Source organism: Marmota marmota, unplaced genomic scaffold (assembly GCF_001458135.2).
Source record: "Marmota marmota marmota unplaced genomic scaffold, marMar, whole genome shotgun sequence".
Taxonomy (NCBI): Eukaryota; Metazoa; Chordata; class Mammalia; order Rodentia; family Sciuridae; genus Marmota; species Marmota marmota.
Genome location: NW_025999944.1, coordinates 9,113,797 through 9,133,557, shown reverse-complemented (window position 1 = coordinate 9,133,557; position 19,761 = coordinate 9,113,797). Strand labels below are relative to the sequence as shown.

General features: G+C 44.1%; 1 pseudogene; it reads right to left on the bottom strand.

The window, feature by feature from the left end:
• Nucleotides 1-2,369: 2,369 nt before the first annotated feature.
• Nucleotides 2,370-2,836, bottom strand: LOC107153852 (annotated as a pseudogene).
• Between the last annotated feature and the right edge of the window lie 16,925 nt (nucleotides 2,837-19,761).

Here is a 19,761-nt window from a genome sequence, read left to right as displayed (position 1 = left end):
AGACATTTATTTTATTCCCACTATTTTTCTACCAGTAAAAATGTTGCACTGAATACTTATATGCATATATTATTTCAAATGTGTGTGAGATTAGACTTGGGTTTTGGGGCCAAAGACTATGCATTGGTAAAGTGGGTAGATATCACCCAGGTACCCTCTATAGAGGTTGTAATTACTCCCCTCTTACATCATATGAGAGTATTGTTTCCCTGCAGCTTTTTGATCCTTAACACTTTACAGAACTTCTGGATTTTGACCAACCTGGTAGGTAAAAAGGGCATGCCAGTGTAATTTAAACATATACTTCTCACACTGTAAGGGAAGTGAGCATATATTCCCTTGTTTGAGAGTTATTGTGTTATGTTTGCTAGAAAATGTCCCTTGTGAATTTTATCTTCTTTTCTATTGTACTGTTTATATATATTTTATATATGTGATCCAATGATATTTCTCCATTTGTCATCATTATTTAGCTTTACTCATTTTTTTAAATGCAGATGTTTCTTTTATGTAGCTGCATTTTAAATATTTCTATCATGATTTTTCTTCTTTGGAATTTTGTGTAGACTTTTATTCCCCTGTGGTCTGGACCTTCATTTACATTCCACATCCTTTTGAATGTATGGAAGAAAGTAAGTCCCCAAATGATTTTCCACTCTTTCGTGACTCTGTTGCAGAGCCAGAAGTAGGTTCCATCCACACCTTCCTGTACATTTTGCTTAATAAATACTAAATGCATGAATGGAAGGGTGGGTAAAAGGAGGAAAGAAATAAAGAGTTACTGAACACAGGCCCTGACAAGGCTGATATGTGGGTCTGCAAAGCACAGGGACCAGAGGTTTGGGATTTAGTGTATTTATTCTTTGGTTAGTGACTTGACTGAGCAGTACACAAGATCATTCATGTTGTGAGTGGCCATTAAATGTTAACAATTACTGTGCAATCATTACTATAGAGGGAGAGGGAAAAGGGAGGTTAAATAGTCAAGATAAAAAACTATGGAAAAGAGTTCAGCACCTGGGACAGCACCCGGGCAAGCTGCCCCAGGATGCACCAGGAACCGGTGATCTGCTTTCGCTGCACTAAGATCTCCTCTTTCAGCATTTCTCACCTGCCCCAGTGCCTATGGGATATAGTTCCACTTGTCTTATGTAGAACAGCCCTGGAGTATAATCCGCACGATGCCATTCCAAACACCATAATCCCAAATGTTGAAATCTTCAAAGAGCAAAAATCCCTAAAGTCTAAAATCCTGAAAGATCAAAATGTCTAAAACTTAATTCTAGGAAAAATAATTCAAAATTATTTAAAAGACATTTATTTACCTTTAAAGAGGGGATTTACTTGTCAAGCATATAAAAACATGACAACACTTCACAGGCCACTTTATGCAACAAAATAGGCAATAACATTCTACATGTTTTTGCAAGCATGAACACGTACACTACCAATATTCACACAGGTTTAATAGCTATGAGCAGATGAATTCTATTCATAAAAAAATAGGTCAAAAATTGAAATGTATAAATGTATATCATTATGGTTGGTAATTGTGTGCACCCAGCTTTATAACCGGCATCTAAAATACCATGATGGGGGCTGGGGTTGTGGCTCAGCAGTAGAGTGCTCACCTAGCAGGGTGAGGCCCTGGGTTGGATCCTCAGCACCACATAAAAATAAATAAATTAATTAAAGATATTGTATCCAACTACAATTAAAAAATAAATATTTTTTAAAAATAATAAAATACTATGATAGACAACCTGAGCCCTGAAGAAACCAGCCCCCAAACTGTGATGGGTCTGCACTGTATCGGTCACATAAATTGCTGAGATCCTGAGACATTTTAGCTTTCATAAATGCAGATGTACCAAGGGGACACACCTTCATTTATTGAGGACATGTTGGTGTTTTTATATACACACACATACACACAGAATCCATGCTGTTAAAATTTCAAAGGAAGCATAAAGCAAGTCAGTCTCTCTAGAAGTCTTTACACAATTTACACGTGGTCCACTCAGACTTACACACATGGATCCCTCTGGAAACACCCTCACAGACACACCCAAAGGAATACTTTTCCAGGTTTCTGAGCGCTTATTTTATCTGATACGATGTGGCCATCTTGTCTACCACTGAAAATGTACCAAACACCTTTCCTAGGGTCAGCTTTCTGCCCCTCCCATCAGCCTCCTGCCCCCACCACAGGGCATTGCTGCTTGTAGGATTGGGGATTTCAGGATTTGAACATTCAGGATTTCAATCTTTCAGGATTTTGATCCTAGGTAGTTTAAACTTCAGAAATTTTGATCATTTTTTAAATTATGTTATAAAACAATGTCTATTATCAGCCAGCTGGACTCTGTTTAGATGATCCCGATATTTTTGGCGACATCCAAAGCGTCACAGTCAGGGGCCAGTTGAACATATGCCTTCTTCTCTCCATCAGGCCTGATCAAGGTGTTGACCTTGGCCACATCCAGGGCACAGAGCTTCTGTACAGCCTGTTTGATATGGTGTTTGCTGACCTTGACATTCACAATGAACATTAGTGTGTTGTTGTCTTCAATCTTCTTCATGGCCCACTCAGTGGTCAGGGGGAGCTGATGACTGTATAGTGGCCAGCTGTTTCTCCTGGGGGTGCTCTTCTGAGTATACTTGGACTGCCTCTGGAGCTGCAATATCTTGGGGTGCTGGAAGGTAGGTAACGTGTGGATCTTCTTTTTTGTGGGGCTATGGATGCTGTTCAACATGCTTTCTTGGCCTTCGAAGCTTTTGTTTTGGCTTTCACTTTGGGAGGGGCAGGAACTTTTTTCTTAGCTTTCAGTGCCATCTTGGTGAAACGGGCATGGATGCTGAACTTAAGGGATTCTGGTATTCAGGATCGTGGTGTTTGGAACTGTATTTTGGGATTACAATCAGCTCTACTGTAGAAATGGGTACTAGATTTTCAGCCATACTCCTATCCCCAGAAAATGTTAACCCTGGCATTTTCTTTGCAGATATTTGCTTTCTTGCTCCAGACCAGTTTCCAGGCACAGCCACTGGATATAGAGTGTGCTTTGTCCTATCCTGAAAAGACAGGTCCTGCTCTTGGCTACCTGACACTATGGGACACAGGCAGAAAAACAAACCATGTTAAGATGGTACTGATAGCCACTAACTTATGTTTTTCACTCTTTAAACCCAAGGAACAAACCTCTTCTCAGAAGGTTTATATAACAAGAAAGGTGACAGTGGGTGTATTTTGAGACTGAGGAATTTGGTTCACCAGTTTCACAGTGTCTGGTTCTAGTAAGCAGCTTTCTCACTTGGGGTAGTTATTCTGGGTAAATAAACTGTGCATAGATCTTTAGAATGAAGAAACAGGAAAGGAGAAATCCTATTATAATAAGGACCCTTTATCATTTGAGTGTTGGGGGAGTTTGGGAGTGGGGAGAGTGTGCCAGGAGCACACAGGTCCTTGGAAAGTGCTCTGCAAAGCCCTGATGTCATCCCATGGGCCATCTTCTGCAGGCAGGCAGCCAAGAGCTCATAAGGCATGCCAACTCTGGTTTTGTTTAATCTAGCCCCTCTTCGGCACCCTTGACCACATATGTATTTATTCTTCTCTATTCCTGCCATCAGGCTGGGAGGGAGGGTTTGACTCTGCCTTGCCAACACAGCTCAGAGCAGATCGTCCTCAATAGCCAGTGTGTATTTAAGTTGCTAAATGCTCATCCTTGCAGCAGAAGCCTTGCCTTGATTTTGCATGACAGCAGGCTGTTTACTCCTGCTTGTTGCGTGACACCAGTGGGAGGGGATGTCTGAAGTCTTCACCAGAAAGTGAAAGGACTTCCCAGAAGGATCTTCTGATCTGGATGCTGACAAATAAGTACATATGCATTTGTACTTTCTTCTTAGGTAATTTCCAGGGAGGGGGTGGGAAGTGGGAGAATGTCAGGTGCCACATACAGGCTGTCAGAAATGCTAAGGCAAAGTTTTTCATGACTCTTTAACACTTCAAATGACTTCACTGTTGAAAGACTAATGATGATAGCATCTTTCAAAAAAGGTGGAGGAGGAATGAGTTAGGAAGGACCCTGAAGGTGGAAAGGAAAAACTAACATGCATTGTATGACTGCCATAGGCATACACTGAGTTGGTTGTCACACACACACACACACACACACAAAATTGTCACAATCTTAAAATTTAAGCATTTTCACATAACTTACAGTTGAAGAAACTGAGGTTCTGAGAGACTGAGTAGTTTTCTTGAGGTCTTGCAGGGTCTACCACATGCAAAGTGGAATAAGTCAGTCCAACTCCCAAACTCTCCTTGGTCAGCTGTCCCCCCACTCCATCTCACCCTCCTGCTTTAAAGGTGAGAAAACTTAGACCCAGGAAAATAAAATGTCTTCCGCTCATTTCCCAGTCCAGAGTAGCAGAAATCCAAAGAGGGGAATCCTTTCATCTTTATCCTCTCATCCTCCGTGTCTTTAATGATGTGTTTGGATCCCCACCATAGAGACTTTGCTGTTAATGTGGTTTAAACCTCCTTCATGACAGGTTCATTTAAGGGTTGCACATTTAAGGAGTTGATAAAGTCATCTAGGTTTGGAGCTGAGATGGTAACATAAGGGCAAGCTGACTCCAGCCACTCATGACTCTGTTTGTCAGCCACTAGGCAGGGGCAGGCGTGTGTGTGTGTGTGTGTGTGTGTGTGTGTTTCTGTGTGTGTGCAGGTGTGAATTCCTAATTTTTGTCTCAGGTGATTTCTGTCCTCTAGACCCCCACTCTGCACATCCCAGGAAACATAAGGAAGTTAGTGGTCCATAAATCATCCGTTAAACTTCCAAATACTCTATTGGAAATGGTAACAGTGGCTCTATCAAGAGGATACTAGGGTTGTGGTCTCATGATTATTGTCATAACATCTTTTGAGTCAAGTCACGCTCTTTGCACTTGCTGGCTGAAGCTGGCACTGGGAGATAAGCTTTTGCTCTGTGTCATCAAGCCAGAGATTTCTAATGTAGGAAGGGAGCAGTGGCATCCAGCATGACGCCCATTACAGCAGCGAGGAAACTAGAGCCAAGGTGCTTTGGGGGAGTCCCCGCCCCTCTCCTGGGCTCCAGAGGCTCAGGCATCTGTGGTCCAGCCTACTTCTAAGCTTGGGCTGGGGTTGTCCAAAGGTGAGAGAAGTCTTCATGGATGTCTCAGTGAAACCAGCAGCAATGATAGTGGATGAAGTCCTGTCATTTACCATGTTACCTTCTCTGGACTTGCATTTTCCCACCTGTGAAATGGAACTAACAGTATCTGTTCTACCTGTTTCATAAAAGAGCTTCAACAATCAAAAGAACTCACCTGTGTGAAATTACTTTAAAACATGAGCTATTCTAATTTTGAGGGCCAGTTTTGCATGCGTCCCACTCAGCCAGCCAAATCTTGCTTGTTGTTCATGCCTTAGAACTCTTCCACTGTAGGAGGCAGAGCCACGAGCTGGCTCCCAAGGTGCTTGCTCCCTGGTGCACAAGCTCAGCACGATCTCCTCCCCTTGACTGTGGTTGGGAACGGTGTTATGATGAGATTGACAGCCATTATTGTGATTACCAGTTTATATAACACTGTTGTAACAGCCTAGAATGGCGCCTCTCTTGCTGGTCTTAAAGATGTAGCCTCCCTGACTTGTACAGAAGCCAGGAAATGAACTCTGCCATCCATCAAAGGAGCCTAGAGCATAGAAGAAGCTGCCTCCGATGAGACCCTGGCCCCAGACAACACCTTGACTTTAGCCTTGTGATACCCTGATCCCTGCCAAATCCTGTCTAGATTTTGACTTCTAGATCTGTGAGATATTAAATGGGTGTTGTATTAAACCCTAAGTTTGCAGATATTTATTAAGCAGCAATAGAAAATGAATACGCCCATTTATTTCTCCTGTTCATGTCTAAACAAACTCCCACAAATATCATTTATCTGGATCATTGTCCTAGTCTCCCCAGAGCCCGAGTTTCCTTTTATCTCCACCTCATCTCCTGGTACTCTGTTCCGTCCTGAGACCAGGGACCTCTCTGTATTGTGCAGCCTTGGTTCTTGGTTCTATTGGTGAATATTTTTTCTCATCTTCACATCCCTGAAATAGGGCTGCGGCCCATGATGGATGTTCTCATTTAGTGTAGTGCTCATTGTCTTCCGTCAAAAGCTCTTATTAAATTGATGGTACCGTCTTACCAATTGGTGGTGTCTAATAATTGAGGAAATCTGGCAGTTCAGTCTTAAACATGAAGGCTGTAGCACTACATAATTCTACTGAGAGCCTGCGGATGCTTTCCAAGTGGAAAAAAGAGGGTTCCCTTCTCAAGAATCTCTTCAACAGCATCAGCAGTGAAATACACAGATTGCTCAGGGCTTGCTTTGAGAAGAAGCTGTGTAGGAAACATTGGGATTTGACAATATCATGAATGGGGACAAGGATCTTGAGGTTTTTCCCTGTATCTGGTTCTGATCTTTCAGAGGGACCATTTGGGATCATCTCCTGGGATCTGAAATTACTCCATGCATTTCTTTCCTAGAGCCTTGGCTGGGCTTGTGTTAGCATAGGAGGAAGACTCCAACACATGAGCCAGAAAGCTCAGATACTCAGCAGTTGTATGAGTTTGGAGATGTCTCTCCTCTCTCCCCTGATCTGTCTTTCCTCTTTTTACAATGAGACGTTTTCCGGTTCTTTCTTCTATTCTCTGACCTAAACCAGGGCAATATTTTGCCTCCTCATTTCAAATATCCCCCACAGCCATAGCAGAGGGCAGGTACCATGATGCTGTCTGTCCACACCATTGAGGGCTCATGGTCTTCTTTGGGTATCCTGGCAGGAGGTTGGTGACAGGCCTGAGCCCCCTGTTCACTATTCTTAGTAGGTGACAGAATCATGCCCCATGTTTCCTGCAGCACATTTTTCTGCACAACCAGACTCACTGACATCCTTCTGTCTCCAAGTTCATTCCTGCAGATGTTTCCAATCCTCATCACTTTATCATAATTGTTATGATAAGCATTTCTGCCAAAATGGTAGTAAAAACTCAATTTTCCTGAGCAAAATTAACAACAAAAAGTGTTCACGGCTCCTGCAACCTGGTTATTAAGCTGTAGCAGGAATTGACTGCAGCTGTGAAATAAGATATAATTAAAATCTGGGGCCCGTCACCACGTTTCTGGTTTGTGCATTTGCAGTGTTGTAGATACATGAATTACCAGGGCTGACCAGCTCAAGCTGTCAATTGGGAATCTGTCCAATGGAATTATATCTTTCTGAATGTTAGGGGAGGTAGCGAGAGAGAAAGAAAGAGCGATAAAGAGAGGAGTACACATGTTCAGGAAAGAACAGAATAACAGCTAGGGTAAATACGTAAGGCTGGGAGAGAAAGAAACCGCACGTGTAGCTCCAGTGTAGCTCTGCTATTACCTGTGTGATCTTACACAAGTCACTTATCTTTCAGGTTCTTAATTTCCTCTTCAAAGATAAAAGGAGAGGGCAGAATATTTTCCAAAAGATACTTGACTCTAATGTTATTTGCTGGAAATCTATTTGTACCAGGTGGAAGAGACAGGTCTTACCAGAGTACCTTGGAGTCATAAGAATTAAAAAAACATGGAAGATTCAGTAAGGAAAGACAAGAGTGGCAAAAATTCAGCACTGAGTCATGGACTTAGTTACTCTGCTTGGTCTTTTATTTTTCAATTTATGTAGGCATTAGTAGCTCATTAACACTTTGCTTTTCTCTAAATGATCATGTTTTTATTAAAATCATATGCAAAATTCTTATTGGTTGAAGCCTTGGCTGGGTGCTTAATTAAAATGTTTTGCTTGTTATAAAAGTGGAAAGATAGGGCTGGGGTTGTGGCTCAGTGATAGAGTGCTTGCCTAACATGTGTGAGGCACTGGGTTCAATCCTCAGCACCACATAAAAAGCAAGTAAATAAAATAAAAATTTTAAAAAAGTGGAAAGATGTTTTATGACGGACCTCTGTATGGCCTCTCCATTCTACTGCCACCCCTAGACATAGCCATAACCTTTCCTATTCATCTCAAATAAAAGATATGTGTGTGTTTGATGTACTATGGATTTCAGGGCTTCAATGACATCCAAGAGGTTTCCATTTCACTTAAAGGGTTGATTGGAACAAGCCTACGTTAAGCAAGAATATTTCTTATACATTCATTATTCATTGGGTTTCAAAAGTTGCTGATGTTCAGACCTTGAATACTTCTGAGACTCCATAGCAATTCATGGATGGGCTCTGCTTTGGCGATGTGTCATAGAACAGAAATGTGATTGGCAAGGCATCTGGAATCCAAACACCCACCATCTTGGCTAACCTGCTGGAGGAAGCTGTCTTTCACAACTGTGGTTTTTGGTTTGTTTCATCTCTTACTGAGGCTGCTTTCATGAATGACTCACTGGGCACTTTCTGCAGTTTGGCCACATGTATCTTAGTTTACTTTCTAAATCTCAGAGAGGGTCCATCTTGTAATTCTCCCTTTGCCTGCACTTTCCTTCATTGCAAGAACATTGCCATGCTATGTTTTGTTTGTTTGTTTTGTTTTTTGCTTTTTGCTGCCAAGCAAGCTGCATGGAGCTGGGCAGACTACCTGTTCTCTCTGGGACTTTGTTTCCCTAACTGACAGATGGGAGACGGAAACAGCTGTGAATGGATTCTAACAGAATTTCCATAAGGATTCCGAGGTCATTTTTCTTCTTGCAACCATTTGATTCAGGGTTCTCATGGATTGACATTTAGTCTTGTCCCAGTATTTTGAGATAGAAGTTGGTGAATCTAAGACAATGAAAGGAAAGGGTCACTAAAAACCTCTCAGGTATCAGGGGCCTGACTCTGTGCTGGACACTGCTGTAACATGATCTCACTTGGTAGCACACAGTGCCCTAGAACACAGGCTCTGGTTCCCACTGGCTTGTTCAAATCCTGTCTTCAATACTAAGTATTCATATGGCTTTGGTTAAGTCATCTAGGAACACCCTACCATGGAATTACTGTCCATTTCCAGAAACTGGACATGTTTGCTCAGGCAAGGACATGAAGAAAGAAAGAAAGAAAGAAAGAAAGAAAGAAAGAAAGAAAGAAAGAAAGAAAGAAAGAAAGAAAGAAAGAAAGAAAGAAAGAAAGAAAGAAAGAAAGAAAGAAAGAAAGAAAGAAAGAAAGAAAGAAAGAAAGAAAGAAAGAAAGAAAGAAAGAAAGAAAAATCCATATGTATTAAATGCTAAATAAATGTTAGCTCTTATGACTACAATTCAGTGTTAATCACATGCTCCTTCTACAAATACAGACACTGAGGGTCAGAATGAACTCAGTGGCAGAGTTGAGGTTCAAACACAAGTTTATCTGACATCAAAGCCTGTATTCTTTTCTACCTTTTTTAGTGATTATTTTTAGTTACACATGTCAGTAGATCCATTATGATATAATTATACAAGCATGAAATATGTCTAATTCTAATTAGGACCCCATTCTTGTGGGTGTACATGATGGTGGGATTCACTTAGGTATTTTCATTTATGTTAGATTCACTCTACTGTCTTTCTTGTTCCCATACTCCCTCCCTTCCCTTCATTCCCCTTTGTCTAATCTATTGGACTTCTTTTCTTCCTACTCTTTTTTTTAGTTGTGTATGTACACAATATCTTTATTTTTTAATGTGGTGCTGAGATTTGAACCCAGTGCCTCATGTATGTGAGGCAAGCGCTCTACTACTGAGCTACAACCCCAGCCCTCCCCACTCTTTATTGTGCCTTAGCTTCCATATATCAGCAAAAACATTTGGCCTTTGGTTTTTGTTTTGTTTTGTTTTGTTTTGTTTTGTTTTGGAGGGACTGGCTTATTTCACTTAGCATGATAGTGTCCAGATCCATCCATTTACTGGCCAATGAGATAAAGTCATTCTTCTTTATGGTCAAGTAGTAAAGGGTTTCATGAAGGAGGGGTCAGAAGAATGATCTCCCCCTCTATTTTGATGTCTATCACAGCACTATGAAAATCCATTACAGAAATCAGAGACTTGCTATTCATCCCTCAAGCATAGGTTCTTGTTCGGAAAGGTGACTGTCACCTGAAATGTCCATGCCTTCAGCAAGTGGTTAGGCTGAGCCCAGGCAGGAAGCCCCTCTGGTCAGAAAGTGGGTCACTAGCTTCAGATGGGCCCTTTCCCCCAGGACCCCCTGGGAGAGGCGAGAGTGTACTTCCTTTTGATTCAGATGTTGATCATGGAAATAGACAACTTAGCCTGTTGGAGGCTTGGTTTCCCCAAGGAGGAACTGGAGCCCAGTCCTCATGTCCAGCAGGGATATGGTGGGTGGCATTATATCACTCCCTTCCAGTTTTGTGGACCCTGTGAGTGAGACCTAAGCACATGCTGATGTCCTTCCTACCTTCCCTTTTCCTTCTGTTACTGTTCCTTGAGCTGATAATTCTTCCCAACAACCTGAAATTGTGTATCTGTGATCTCCCAACCACTTCTGTATTCTTCTATATAAAATAAAAGCTTCCTGAAAATTGCTTGGGGATTTCCCTCCTTGAAGCCTCTTTGGGTAACCAGAGTCTCTCTGGCTTCTTGTGCTATTTCTGATGTTAACATTTTAATAACACACTCAGAGTGTTTTTGTTTTATGAATTCTAATATAGATGGAAGCTCTCCCCAAGAGAGGTTTTTAAAGCAGGTGTTTTTAAGTGAATGACTCAATATCCACATGCATATTTCTGTGACTAAAAGCCATTTTTTTTTCTTTCCAGACATCAAATTGTCTTAGTTTTTTGACAGCTCCGAGGTGGTCATCTGCCTTGTTTGAGGATTCTGTTCTCTGAGGTAGTTATCACACTCTGAAAGCTCCATGTGTATGTGTGTGTGTGTGTTCTGTGTAAGTGTGTATGTTGTACAATCACAGAATTCATCCATAGCCCAATGTTGGCCTCCTCTCCTATTCTATTGGAAAGAAAATAGCTGTGACATTGATGAGATATCTTTAAAAGTGAGTCTGACTAGGGAGCAACCCATGAGCCTGTTCTGTTGGACGTATCTGCTTCCTTCTGGTAGTGAATTCTAGGATCTGCTCAATCTAGGGAACCTTCTGGTCTTGGTCCACACCACATGAGCTCTGGCCTCCCAGCTTACAGGGCAGTGCACAGTTGCTGGCCCCGGAGTGTTTACTGGAGAGCAGCTGGGAGAGAGATGATGGTGGTATAGAAGGTGATGCTACAAGAGTTCCCCATACTGTTGACTCTGAGGGACTCTCCTGGGGGATGTGACGAGAGCATCCTGCAAAGCTGTGCTCACAAAGGCGTGGCAATGCCACCCTGCCGGCTCTTTCTTAGGGTGCCACAATGCCCGTTTGTGGATTAAAGGCTCTCAGAGTCCTGCAGTTAGAGGTATTGCCTTTCTTTTGCCTGCATTTCCCTAAGTAATTTCAACAAGGGACACATTTCTTGATGCACAAATGGTAACATGCTGTGGAACTCTTTTCAGCAGGACACTAGTGTGAAGTCCTGAAAAGGAATAAGTGGATCCCCTGAGAAGGAGCAGGGAAACTCAGTCTATCTGTTTTGGAGCAGATTTGAGAAAAAGTCACTTATGATCCTGGAGATCACAGAGCCTGAAAAACAGAACCTCTGGGCTAGAAGGAACCTGAGACTCAGCCCAACCTTCCTACCTGGTTCAGTGACCACAAGAAGCTCAAGGTCACAAAATAAGTGAGAAGGAGACAGAAGGTCTAGGACTTAAACTCAGGTCTCTGGCACCTGCATGAGGAACTTCAAAGTACTGAGCTGACTTCTCTGGCCCAGAAATGTGGAAGAGGGAAAGAGACAAAGATGCAGAAGGGCGCATGGTGTAGCTCAGAGGTAGACCATTTGCTCATGCTCGAGGCTCAGGCACAAAGGAAGAATTTTTGGACACTGATTCTTAGATTGGATTCTTGGAGGCGGCAGAGGAGGGGCAAAGCAGAGATGCACATATAACATACTTAACAAGCTTCTGGTGAGAGTTTAAAAAAGGATCAGAGTGAAAGAAACTGTGCTGCTGAGAAAAAGGGTGTGGCAAGAAGTCAGGCAGCACCTGCAGGCAACTTTCAGAGCCATTTGGCAGAGAGTGGGGAAAAGAAGAAGCGTGCAAACTCTAGTTAGGGAGAAAAGACATCTGGAGATTTAGATGATCCTCGGGCAGGAAAGAAAGAAGGAGGAGTTGTGTGGTTTTTTTTAAAGATCAAAACTCTGGGACAGAAGCAATGCTGTAGTGTGTGGCATCAACAGCATCGGTGGGTGCCGTGACTTTTGTAGCTCTTTACAGTTTACGAAGCACTTCTACCTGTGCAGTTCTCACATCTCCTCAGCAGCTCAGCCAGGCTCTTAAATAACGGGAGTGGGATAAAATGGGTGATGAAGCTCACTGTGAAACCCGGAGGGCACACTAGGAGGGAGGGAAAGAACTCTCACTTGGAAAGCAAACCACAGGGTTGTGTGCGTGGCACAGCTATTAGGCACTCGGCCTCCGAGGAATCTGCCTGGGTTTAGAGCCCAGCTTTACCACACACTAGCTGTGTGATCTTGAGCATATTATTTAACTTCAGTTTCTTTAGACATAAAATGGGGATAATCACAACTCTGACTTTAGGAGTTTTGTGATTTGTTTTTACATTGCTTGGATGTACCTGATAGTAAAAGTTGGGTAAACATTTGGAAAAAACAAGTGTGAATGCCCTTATCAGAAAGTAAACTTGGTTGGTACCAAGCACTTTCAAAAGAATGTTTGTTGAGGCAAAGGACTTGGTATCTAATCCATTTTGTGTATGCATGTGCAAAGCCCCAGCCAGGAGCAATGAGACTGTGGCTGGCTCCACACTGGGGAAGTGCTTAGTAGTATCTGAAGACACAGAAAGCTGTCTGAGTTCTTGGTCTCTGGAGAAAATGGGGGGTGGGTGTATGGGCCCCAGTGCCAGCATCTATCAAGGGACTTCACCAGCCTGCCTGTACCCTGTGATACCAACTGTCCCCAGAATATAAGTATGTGTCAATGGGCCCAGGGAGGGCTCTCTCTACCTATACCCCTGTGACAGTCTCAAGGTGAGCCTTAGCCTGGTGACTATAGTCTACTTCCTGAAGATAGCTCCTTCTGCTCCTCCTCATTCCCCTAGTCCACACAGAGACTGAAAGACAGGGCATTCCCCCAAAATGTGTCACCCACTCTGCTGAGTATTTTCTCTCTGTACTGGGGATTAAACTCTGAGGTGCTCTACCACAGAACCACATCCCTAGCCCTTTGAAATTTTTTTTTTTTTTTAAATTTTGAGACAAGGTCTCACGAAGTTGCTGAAGGTGGCCTTGAACTTGTGATCCTCCTGTCTCAGACTCCCAAGTCACTGGGATTACAGGGAGAGGATTCTGTAATTGACATCCATTGGATGATTTGGGATTCCATTGTTTCCTGTCCCAAAGGGCTGTCTGAGATGCTGTAAGAACCAGGGGCGTGGCCACTGTGCCCAGGGCCAGCCCCCAACCCCACATGAGGCCTGATGTGCCTGGGAACATCTGGCCAGGGGCTGTTCTCCTCCACTCTTGGCAGATGCGGTTTCACGAGAGGCAGGCGAGCAGGACATCTGAGTGACAATAAGTCCTCAGAGCTCCTCGAGAAGGGCTAAGTACAGTAATTTGTTGTAATGACTCAAATTTAAAACAATAACCCAGAGGCATAATAGCACGGGCCAAGAATACCTACTACATGTGCCGGGCTGTTAATGGGAAGTGAGCGGTTTGATTTGGTGGCAGAGGATTTTCAAATGGCTTCCACTCTGGACGTGGACTGCACTGTGCGGAGAGCTAAGTTTTCTATTAGGGTTAATTTGGACCACTTCCTCTCTGCCTGCCGAGAGCCATTCATGTGACAGAGGCCCCTTTATGGCTCTACTCTCTCCACATCTCCGTGCTCATTCTCTTCTTTCCGTTCCTCTTCCCTCTCCACCTTCCTCTCAGCAAAGCTGCTATTTCAGAGCCACTTTCCCAAGTGAGAGATGGCAGGTAAATCCCTTGCAGCCACAGGCCTGTACTTGGCTGTCCTGGGATGTGTGCGCACACACAGTGGACATCTGCCCAGACCTGGGGGCCACCTTGCCACTAGCCCTGCAGAGGCTCTCGTTTAGCTGATGGGAACAGCCCCAGAGAGTCAGGCTGCTGTGGGGTCCCCTGCTGCATAGCAGGAGGCTGGGGCTGTAACCCCTGCCTCACTCCCACCTCGAACCACAGAGGACCCGGATGCAGCCCAATCCCTGTGCCCATGTTCAGAGGCCAGGGCCTGAGGATACGGGGTTTCAAGGGATTTTGACATCCTAAGTCACTGGGGGGAGTGCTTCTCCTCCTCTCTTCCTTCCTAGGCTCACAGCTCCTTCCTGGCACTGTCGCTCTCTCTCAAGTACCTATTACAGGCTCATTCAGACTTCATCACAGAGCCGCACTCCAACAGGCCAGCGTCTGCCGGGCTCCTCATCACCATGGCCAAGCTGGCAGGGCCCTCCACTCTGTGAATGTACCTGGATGGGTTCAAGTTTGATTCTACAGTGAACTTAATGGCTAGCCTCTTATGGCTCTAGCCAAGAAATTAATCTCTAAGAGTGGAATTCTACATTATCATCCTGGCAGGCCAAAGGAAGACACACAAAGACCCCTTCACAGAGATGCAGATATGCAGGCACATGCAGAGACACACAGAGAGAGACCCAACAGACACAATTATTATTATTATTATTATTATTATTGTTATTATTATTATTATTATTTTCTTTTCTGGGAGGTTTTCACCACTTGGCACTTAGATGGCTGCCTTCACTCACGACTCCCTCAAGGACATAATTCCTTTGAGGAGAGTCAACACATTCAGTTCAGCAAATAGTTCCTGTAGTAGATTTGAATTGTGTTTTCCCAAAACCCACGTTCAAGTCCCAATCTTGTATCCGAACATTACATTCGCCTTCATGGAAATAGGGTCTCTGCCGATGTAGTCAAGTTAAGGCAAGGTCATCCTGAGCTGGGTAGTCCCTAGTCTAGTGACTAGTGTCTTTATAAAAAGGAAAGGGCACAGACACACACACACACACACACACACAGGAAGGAACACTGTGTGACAAAGAAAGATGAGATTGGAGCGATACCAAGGGGCAGCCTGGAAGGTTGGCACCCACCAGCTTCAGGAAGAGGCAGGCGAGGGTGCTCCGTGGAGCCTCTAGCAGGAGTATGTGCCTACTGACATCTTGATTTCAGACTTCTGGTCTCTAGAGCTGGGAGAAAATAAATTTGTGTTGTTTTAAGCCACCAGGTTTGCAGTAATTTGTTATGGCAGCTGCAGGAACAAATGTGGTCCCTGAGGACTCACTGAGTCATGGCCCTTCTCCAGGAGCTGCAGATCCAGGGCTCTGGCCGCGGAGAGCTTCCCAAGGTCTCTGCAGAGGGCTCCCGGTGCTTGGCCCCAGTGGTAGAGGTTCATCACTCGCCCCCTCCTGGCCTTGGCTTCTCCCCCCTGACCTTGGGTTTGCAGTTCATTGCTTGGCCAGCCTCCTTCATCCAGTGCTGGGCTCAGAGCTGGCTGGCTTCTCTGACCTTTCCCTTCACCCTTGGAGTGCAGGGAATTCTTGACTTTGCAGTTAAATAGATCTGATTTGGGATACTTGTTTCATCACTTAGCAAGCATAACTTTCATTTCCTACAGGGTGCAGGGGACTACAAGTGATCTCAGGCTTGCCAAGACTCAACTTATGATATTTTAGCTTTACCATGATGCAGAAGTGATATCCATTCAGTAGAAAGGATACTTGAAATTTTGAATCTTTTCCTGGCCAGGGAGACAGTCTGTTCTGTTCTTGTGATATTGAGAGCTCTGTGGCTCCCAGTGAGCGATGGGACCCCAAAAGGGGGCACAACCAGCACTCTGCAGGGCTGTGCTATGCTACTGAGCCATGTGCTCAGCAGGTCAGGTGGATTCAGTGCATTTTCTATTCATAACACATTCAACTGTCAGTGGGGTTATGGGAGGTAACCTCTTCCGAAGTTGAATGTGTGTCTTTGGATGTTGTGAGGAATTTGAGAGGCAGATCCCAGGACAGATAATAAACTTGGGTCCTATTATCTCCACTTTTACTCACCTCTTGCAAATGGTGCATGTTCTTGGGCAAAGTTTCTTAACTTCCTGGGCCTCAACTTGCTCATCTATATAATGAGAATAACAACAGTATTAATCCTGTAGGGAGGCTGTGAGTCACGACTAAACCAATACCCGTAAGATGCTCAGATGATTCTTTGGCCAATAGAAGGTGCTTCATTTTACTGGAAAGGAAACTGAGTCCCAGAGAGTGTTAGAGATGGAGCTGGGGCTAACACTATTCTCACACTGTGGGTTCTCTGAAGAGCACAGAGCACAGAAGAGTTCATTTGAAAAGTTTTTATTAGGAGGCTGCCCTTGTAGTAATTAAGAGTTCCAGCCCTGGAATCAGACAGACCTAAATGCAATCTCAGACCTTGTTAATGACTAGCCGTGAGACTGGGGCTTGTTGCTTGACCTCTGTGGACCTCACTTTACTTACTTCTACAATAGAGATGTGGACCTTGCTGGGTGACAATACAGATGGGATTAAAATGTATGCAAATACTTCACTACTGGTTATAAGCATTTGTAAATATTTGTGGATATTGTTTGTGCTTGTTAGGATTAAGTTTAGCTGCATCTAATTAAATAATCATGGCTTCAAAATCCTCTGGTTCATTTTCTCTGTAAAAGGAATTTGGAGATGATAGCTAGTCGAGGAATAAGGAGACAGTGTCACAGAGTCACCAGAGACCCGGGCTCCCCCTGTTTTAGTCAACTATTTTTTTTTTTTTTTTTTTTTTTACTGCTGTGACTAAAAGATCTGACAAGAACAATTCAAAAGAGGAAAAGTTTATCTGGGCTCACAGTCCATAGATGGTCAATGCCATGGCTCTGGGCCCAACTGAGGCAGAATATCATGGCAGAAGGGCTTCACAAAGGACAGTAGCTCAGGACATGGTACAAGGAAGGAGAGAAAGAGAGAGCTCTGCTCACCTGGGGCCCCACCTCCTCCAGCCACACCCTACCTGCCTACAGTTAATCCACCAGTGGATTATTGCACTGATTAGGTTTAGGCTCTCATAACCCAATCCTTTCACCTTTAAACCTTCTCCCATGGTCTCACCACGAGCTTGGGGGGTCACCTACTGTCTAAATCATAACATCCTGAAATTCTGCTCTGACATCCTCAGATGTGGCACCTGTCCTCAGGGTCCCTTCATAATCCAACATGACTGCCAGAGATCAAACTGTCATGTCCATATTCTGAACAGCATGAGGGGGGAAGTGTGTGGGGAAGAGGGCTGGGGAGATGACAAAAAGGACCATTTCTCCACTGAGTCAGCTTCTGCGTTTTCAGCCTTAGGCAGGTCTAGTTGCTGTGATTCAGCTCCCTGTAAGGAGCCGGTTCATGAGTCCATAGTTTGCTTTGATCTTATTGGCCAGAATTTAATTATATGGTCACACCTGGCTGCAAGGGAGGCTGGGAAATGTACTCTTGGAGCTGTCCCCAGTAAGATGGGGGCTGTTACTACATATAAAGGAGAATTGAATTGGGATGGCAAATGGCAGGATCTGCCAGAGTGGTGTTATTGTTTTTTAGAGCTGCTGTTCCTGTATGCCAGGAACCTCCCCTTTAGGAATTTTCAGGTTTTATTGCAACCTTTTGACTATTGCTGAAGAGACACATGGTAAGTGACCTGCAGATATTCAGGAGGGAGAGATTACCTGGCATCCGGTAAAGCTTCCCTGGAGAAGTGATGCTCCAGGTGAGGCGTGATGTTTCAGTCGCTTGCCAGGATGGCAGACAGGGAGGGAATTCCTGGCAGAAAGTCCACTATGCATTAAGTCTGATTATTTTATCAGTCTGGCCCCTGACTGCTCAAAATTGGAAAATTGTGAAATTGGGGGAGGGCGTGGGCTTCTAGCCCTGATCCTGGAACTTCTCTGTGCACTTGATCTCCAGGGCAGATGGCGTGGGGGTGCTGAGGCCTGCTATCCACGAAGGTTTCCTGATTCTCCATCCTGATTTTGCCAGGCAGCAACCTATTTGTTAAATTAAAACCAGCTGGTTATTGAAAGAAACATATTTATTGAGAATTAACTGCCATGTGCAAAATGGGTATTTACTACCTACTTGCCAAACATCAGTGAATTTGTGTTTAATAATCATTTTTTTCAATTAACTCACAAAAATGCATCCCATTAATTCTAAATTAAGTGCATATTTGTAATACTCTAATTCACAACATCATCAAATCTTCTTTTCACAACTCCTATTCTTTCACTGTGTTGGTGAAAGATCTCAGTTGATATCTTTACAGAGATTTTTTTTTTTTTTAATCCATAAGCAGTTGCAGTATAGGCCGGAGGACATGAGCACCTTTCCCCCCACCACCTCTTCCCTGCTTTCTTCTCCTCATTTCTAAATCCTTCATCTACCTCTGGGCAGCTGGAACATTGGGATGATCAAAGCTGATGATCTAACCTTGACTGCCGTCTTTAACCTCTCAATGATTAGGTCACTGGAAAACTACCAAATTGATGTCTTTTTCCTGTGGGGTAGAGAGAGACAGAGAGTACCTGGCTGGTAGTCAAAGGACATGCATTTTAATTCTAAATTTTTGTTTTGTGAACTTGGGCAAGTCTTTTCTTTCCTCTGAACCCTTTGTATCAGAATTAAGCAGTTTTCTATTGCTATGACCTTGTGCAGAGAATCTCAAGTTGGAGAATGGGTATAGTTTTATCTTTGACAAACTCTCTCTCTCTCTCTCTCCCTCTGTGTGTGTGTGTGTGTGTGTGTCCTTGAAGACTGTGGATAGATTGGTGGTTCTTGGAAAACATTTAGGGGAAAACTAGGCAGGATGATTTCCATGCTCATCTGGCTCTAATATTTTAGGATTCTGTTTCTTGTTCCAGGAACCTGGGCAAGCTTCTGAAGGATGCTTGGCAACATGGTTCTCTGTCCTCCGGTTACTCCTACTTCTCCCACTGGTCAGATTAGAAGAGATGGGCATCCTCAGCAGCCCCACCCTTTGTATATCTGCAAGCAAGTGTAGGGACGGAGTGATCCCTGGAGCCCAGGCTTCTCCCTGCTGCATCCAGCTGCACTTAGCATTCGGCTCCTGGCTTTCCCTAGCACAGCAATTACATGCTCAGCATCTAGCTTGGAAATGTTTAAGTGGTAACAAATGCGCTGAGGGTTCATTATCATCCAGCAGTGCAGACAGCCCTCACCCAGGGCATGGGGCATCTTACGGAAGGCGTAGACTCTTCTCCTCACTTGTGAGCCTGAGGCTGCACATACGCCAGAGCCACCATGAGATAGGACACATGTCCACTTTCCCGGGCTTGCTGTTGTCATCACTGTGCAAACTGGCTACTGCGTCCCCTCTACACAGCTAAGCAGCAATGCAGACACCCCACCACTGCTGCTGGGGTTGAGCAGTCCCCACCTAAAGAGAAGACTTTAATACCTCATCTAGGCCACACTGAGAAAGTCCCCGAGAAGCCCCAGAAGATACATGGGAGTAGGGGTGGGCTTCAGCAAGGCTGGCTGGCAGGTGCCCTGGCTGCCCTTCTTTCCCATTCAGGGTCTTTTCAGACACTAAAATAACAGTTCTAATGTTTCTGGATTTAACTTCTTA